This window comes from Salmo salar, chromosome 17, assembly GCF_965601325.2.
Source record: "Salmo salar chromosome 17, fSalSal1, whole genome shotgun sequence".
Lineage (NCBI taxonomy): Eukaryota > Metazoa > Chordata > Actinopteri > Salmoniformes > Salmonidae > Salmo > Salmo salar.
Window position 1 is genome coordinate 13,860,227 of NC_138307.1, and position 6,948 is coordinate 13,867,174.

A 6,948-nucleotide genomic window follows, 5' to 3' on the forward strand; every position below is an offset into this window, starting at 1 on the left:
ATCACCACATTCTTATCAGCAAACTCAACAACCTTGGTTTCTCAAATGACTGCCTCGCCTGGTTCACCAACTACTTCTCCGATAGAGTTCAGTATGTCAAATCGGAGGGCCTGTTGTCCGGACCTCTGGCGGTCTCTATGGGGGTGCCACAGGGTTCAATTCTCGGGCCGATGCTTTTCTCAGTATATATCAATGATGTCGCTCTTGCTGCTGGTGACTCTCTGATCCACCTCTACGCAGATGACACCATTCTGTATACTTCTGGCCCTTCTTTGGACACTGTGTTAACTAACCTGTATGCTCTCGTTGGCTGACCCTCGCTTCATATTCGTCGCCAAACTCACTGGCTCCAGGTCATCTATAAGTCTTTGATAGGTAAAGCCCCGCCTTAGCTCACTGGTCACCATAGCAGCACCCACCCGTAGCACGCGCTCCAGCAGGTATATTTCACTAGTCACCCCCAAAGCCAATTCCTCCTTCGGCCGCCTTTCCTTCCAGTTCTCTGCTGCCAATGACTGGAATGAACTGCAAAAATCATTGAAGCTGGATACTCATATCTTGCTCACTAGCTTTAAGCACCAGCTGTCAGAGCAGGTCATAGATCACTGCACCTATACATAGCCCATCTGTAATTAGTCCATCCTACTACCTCATCCCCATACTGTTATCTATTTCATTTATTTTGCTCCTTTGCACCCCGGTATGTCTACGTGTACACTCATTTTCTACACATCTTTCACTCCAGTGTTTAATTGCTATATTGTAATTATTTTGCCACTATGGCCTATTAATTGCCTTACCTCTGTTATCCTACCTCATTTGCACACACTGTATATAGACTTTTTCTATTGTATTATTGACTGTATGTTTGTTTATTCCATGTGTAACTCTGTGTTGTTTGTGTTGCACTGCTTTGCTTTATCTTGGCCAGGTCGCAGTTGTAAATGAGAACTTGTTCTCAACTAGCCTACCTAGTTAAATAAAGGTGAAATGAATAAAATAAAAAAAAGGCTGTATGGAATGTTGACGCTCAAGAAATGCACTCGAGCAACCAGGCTGCCTGCGTACATAATCTATTTCTGCACACGAGGCACAGATTCCAATTCAAGTTTTAGCTAGAACTGATATGACTACCTCGTTATTTAGCTACTGAAATGTAAATAAAATTACTGCACGCATAATGTTAATTGCTTTTAAGCTTTAAGGGAAAATAGAAAAGTCATATTTTCAGGGTCAAATTCAGGTGCAATAATTTTGACTAATTCTTGATGGAAATAAATGCAATTTAAAAATAGTGTTTTGTAAATCCTGGTGGATTGAAGTAGGATATTGAAATAAAATACCTAGGCCTTTGTGTTATTTATGAAATTCTGAAAACAATTTTAATTAGTCATAATGGAACATTGAAATTGCATTCAGTGAAACAGAACAAATGTTTTGCACAATAAAAACTGTGCAATTAGCCAACACAGACAACATATTATCATTAGAAGCCAACACACACAGCAAAAGCGACCAGATACAGTGCATTCAGAAAGTATTCAGACCCCTTGACTGTTCCACATTTTGTTACGTTACAGCCTTATTCTTAAATGGATTAAAAAAAAAAAAATCCTCATCGTTCTACACACGATAGCCCATAATTACAAAGCAAAAACATGATGGGGAATAATAAAAATAAATAAAACAATTTTGAATAAGGCTGTATCATAACAAAATGAGAAAAAAAAAGACAAGGAGTCTGAATACTTTCCGAATGCACTGTATCATTAATTAAACAACCATTATCTCATTGTACTGCATTTTAATGTCAGTGCATTCCTGTAAGGGTGTCCTGTATTATTGTGGATGTTTATCTTGCATGCTGGTAGCCTAGAACAAATGTTATGGAAGTGAATGTGCACTTTTCAATTGGGTGGACTGCAACTATGAAAAACACTGCCATAGCCTGTCGTAAAAGCAAAAGCATTTATAGCATCAGAGATTCTCTAAATTAGGGACCACTGTCTGATAGCTATAGGTCTCAAATGGAATAGGCCCGAGCCCAGCACGTTGACTGGGTAGAGTATGCTGTTGTTTGCCAACTGTGCTAAACTGAATCATGCAAACCCTGCTGAAAACAAACATTTACTCTAATTGTATTAATTGTAATGGCTCTAATGCTCTTATATCCAATGGGTGCATGGCCCACAAACACTATGCACATGTTTATATAGATTGGTGTCTATTACTTTAGTAGCATTTAGATAACTGGATTGTAGTTCAATCAGATTTCAATCAAAAACAAGATATAATCCAAAATAAGACTTTTTTTAATGACATCAAAAAGATTTAAACCAGAAAAAGACATCTTTATCATGTCGTATGCCCACTTATGCTATAGTAATGTCTAGACCTAATGACAGACAATAAATCATCATCATGTTGTGTGGGGATGCAGCATCAGTAATACAACCAGAAATACTCACCACACTGTCCTGGCTGTCTGGCTTCATTAAACACAAGGAGACGAAGTCAGACTATCCACAGGTAAAGATACTACTTCTACTGTCAATGAACCTTCTCTAACCTAGATCACTAGTCTATGGTGATCTCTGGGCCTAATGACAAACAAATCATCATTACCATGTTGATACTGCTAGGTATTTCACATGATTAGACCTAGCTACTACTGTAAAGATGTGAAGACCCTAAGTTATTTGTTTAGGTATTGGGCATACTAGTAATTATGCTATTTTAAATGTTTTTCCAGGCAGAGGAGATGGACACCTCAGAAGACCTGCAAGATGACAACCTGATCAAGCAGGAACACTTCCACAGTTCTAATAATGAACAGCAAGATGGACATTTGGCAGTTAGGAGGAATGTAATACTAGAACGAACTAAATTCAACCAAAGACAACAAGAAGCAGGAGAGACAGCTGATGATTTTATCACTGCACTTCATTGTTTGTCAGAACATTGTGGTTATGGAGCTCTGCTCAGTGAGATGATAAGAGACAGACTAGTCGCAGGCTTACTTGACAGAAGACTGTCCAAGCAATTACAAATGGGTCCAGAACTCACACTGGATAAAGCTTAAGTCACACGCATTCATCAAACTGAACTTGTAAAAAAGCAACAGGACCTGCCAGAGCATAACTTCAAAGCTACCAGCAGTGCATCCAATGTAGACTGGCTGCTCACACAGCAGAGAACATTCAGCAAAGTCAGAGAGAGTAAAAGGCAGCAGAGTAAAATACGAGCTAGAACTCCCAGAATGAGAACACCATCACATAGTAAAACAATGCAGGAGAAGGAAGAGGAGCCCCTAGATACTGATGACTCTGATGATTGGATTGAGGGTTTCAGCCCTGGAGGAGAGAAGCCTCACTACTGCTCCGACTGCAGTAAGCGCTTTAGAAAAGTGAGGGATCTTATAAGACACCAGCGAACACATACAGGAGAGAAGCTGTTTGTGAACAAAGGTTTTCTCGATTAGATAAACTTAAATTACACAAAACAATACATATTAAAGAGGAACATATTGTCACACAGAACCATCGAACTGAACTAAATGTAGACTGTGCGCACACAGCAGAGAACAGCAAGACAAGGCAGGCAGAAGAGTAACATGCGAGCTAGAACACCAGGGAGACCTTTTTTTTCAGTTCAGTTTGCTCGATTAGATCATCTTAAATTACACCAAAAAACACATATGAAGGAGGAACGTAATTTCCACTGCTCTGACTGTGTGAAAAGCTTTGTCCGATTGAAGCAGCTTGAAAAACATCAGCTAACACACAAGAAAAGTTTAAAAGACACCGGAGAACACATTTGAGCAAAATACAAAAATGTCTCTGCACAATATGCGGGAAGGAGTGTCGCAACATGAAAACACACATGCGAGTACACACTGGAGAGAAACCATATCACTGCACTGAGTGTGGGAAGAGTTTTCCATACATAAAATCGTACCAAAGACAAAAACTAACACATAATACCTCTGGAGAAGAGCAACCTATCCTTGTATGGAATGCTCAGACTTTTACTCGCAGAGATGGCACTGTGAGACATGGAGAGAGAAGAGAGAAATCATCATTGCAGATACTGTGGAAACCGATTCTCTTGAAAACATACTCTGAAGATACATATGCTAGTTCACACTGGAGAGAAACCATACCAATGCTCTGTGGGCGACAGTAATAGACTGCATCCAATTTGGTGACTAGTGTATTGAGGCTATTTTGTAAATGACATCGCCGAAGTCAAGGATCGGTAGGATAGTCAGTTTTACGAGGGTATGTTTGGCAGCATGAGTGAAGGATACTTTGTTGCGAAATAGGAAACCGATTCTAGATTTAATTTTGGATTGGAGAGTTTAGGAGAGTTTACAGTCTGGAAGGAGAGTTTACAGTCTAACCAGACACCTAGGTATTTGTAATTGTCCACATATTCTAAGTCAGAACCGTCCAGAGTAGTGATGCTGGGCGGGTGGGCAGGTGTAGGCAGCGATCGGTTGAAGAGCATGCATTTAGTTTTACTTGCATTTAAGAGCAGTTGGAGGCCACAGAAGGAGAGTTGTATGGCATTGAAGATCATCTGGAGGTTAGTTAACACAGTGTCCAAAGAAGGGCCAGAAGTATGCAGAATGGTGTCGTCTGCGTAGAGGTGGATCAGAGAGTCACCAGCAGCAAGAGCGACATCATTGACAAATACAGAGAAAAGAGTCGGCCCGAGAATTGAACCCTGTGGCACCCCCATAGAGACTGCCAGAGATCCGGACAAAAGGCCCTCCAATTTGACACACTGAACTCTGTCTGAGAAGTAGTTGGTGAACCAGGCAAGGCAGTCATTTGAGAAACCAAGGATGTTGAGTGTGCCGATAAGAATGTGGTGATTGACAGAGTCGAAAGCCTTGGCCAGGTCGATGAACACGGCTGCACAGTATTGTCTTTTATCGATGGTGGTTATGATATCATTTTGGACCTTGAGCGTGGCTGAGGTGCACCCATGACCAGCTCGGAAACCAGATTGCATAGTGGAGAAGGTACGGTGGGATTCGAAATGGTCGGTGATCTGTTTGTTAACTTGGCTTTCGAAGACCTTAGAAAGGCAGGGTAGGATAGATATAGATCTGTAACAGTTTGGGTCTAGAGTGTCTCCCCTTTGAAGAGGGGGATGACTGCGGCAGCTTTCCAATCTTTGGGGATCTCAGACGATACGAAAGAGAGGTTTAACAGGCTAGTAATAGGGGTTGCAACAATTGAGGCGGATAATTTTAGAAAGAGAGGGTCCAGATTGTCTAGCCCAGCTGATTTGTAGGGGTCCAGATTTTGCAACTCTTTCAGAACATCAGCTATCTGGATTTGGGTGAAGGAGAAATGGGGGAGGTTTGGGCAAGTTACTGTGGGGGGTGCAGGGCTGTTGGTAGGGGTAGCCAGCAGGAAAGCATGGCCAGCCATAGAAAAATGCTTATTGAAATTCTCAATTATCGTGGATTTATCGGAGGTGACAGTGTTTCCTAGCCTCAGGGCAGTGGGCAGCTGGGAGGAGGTGCTCTTATTTTCCATGGACTTTACAGTGTCCCAGAACGTTTTGGAGTTTGTGCTACAGGATGCAAATTTCTGTTAGGAAAGCAAAGGCTAGCTTTTCAAACTGCCTGTGTATATTGGTTCCTACCTTCCCTGAAAAGTTGCATATCGTGGGGGCTATTCCATGCTAAGGCAGTACGCCCCAGGATGTTTTTGTGCTGGTCAAGGGCAGTCAGGTCTGGAGTGAACCAAGGGCTATATCTGTTCCTGGTTCTACATTTTTGGAATGGCGCATGCTTATTTAAGATGGTGAGGAAATCACATTTAAAAAATAACCAGGCATCCTCTACTGACAGATTGAGGTCAATATCCTTCCAGGATACCCGGGCCAGGTCGATTAGAAAGGCCTGCTTGCTGAAGTGTTTTAGGGAGCGTTTGACAGTGATGAAGGGTGGTCTTTTGACTGCATATTCATTACGGAAGCAGGCAATGAGGCAGTGATTGATGAGATCCTGGTTGAAGACAGCAGAGGAGTATTTAGAGGGCAGGTTGGTCAGGATGATATCTATGAGGGTGCCCATGTTTACGGATTTGGGGTTGTACCTGGTAGGTTCATTGATAATTTGTGTGAGATTGAGGGCATCTAGCTTAGATTGTAGGACGGCAGGGGTGTTAAGCATGTCCCAGTTAGGGTTACCTAACAGTACAAACTCTGAAGATAGATGGGGGGCAATCAATTCACTTATGGTGTCCAGGGCACAGCTGGGGGCAGAAGGTGGTCTATAACAAGCGGCAACGTTGAGAGACTTGTTTCTGGAAAGGTGGATTTTTAGAAGTAGAAGCTCGAATTGTTTGGGCACAGACCTGGATAGTATGACAGAACTCTGCAGGCTATCTCTGCAGTAGATTGCAACTACGCCCCCTTTAGCAGTTCTATCTTGTCGGAAAATGTTACAGTTAGGGATGGAAATTTCAGGATTTTTCAGGAAACATGGCTGAGATGCAAAGAAATTTCAAGGAAAGAGGGTACAAAAATGATCAAATCAATACTGCTGTTGAGAAAATCCAAAACAAATCGAGACGTGCTCTTTCAAGGACCATCTCGCCAAAATAATCATTATTGCGTTCTCACTATGCGCTATTTAAAGTGCTCTGAACAATGTTGGATTCTAGCTTGAAATATACGTATTCGGGTTACTGTATTAGAACTTATTGATTATTGTACATGTATAATGAATGTATATGTTGGGGTAAATGGAGGGATAACAACTAGGTGTATGGAAAGTTACTGAGTGAGGAAGAGGGAGTGTAGAGACCTTACATTCTGTTAGAACATGTTATTGTCGAATCTCATGGATCCTAGGGAGAGAGGAAAGGGGTAACCGTCTGGTTTCAGTCACTGATAAGGCAGCGGTGAATTAGGGAGGAGTGAGGA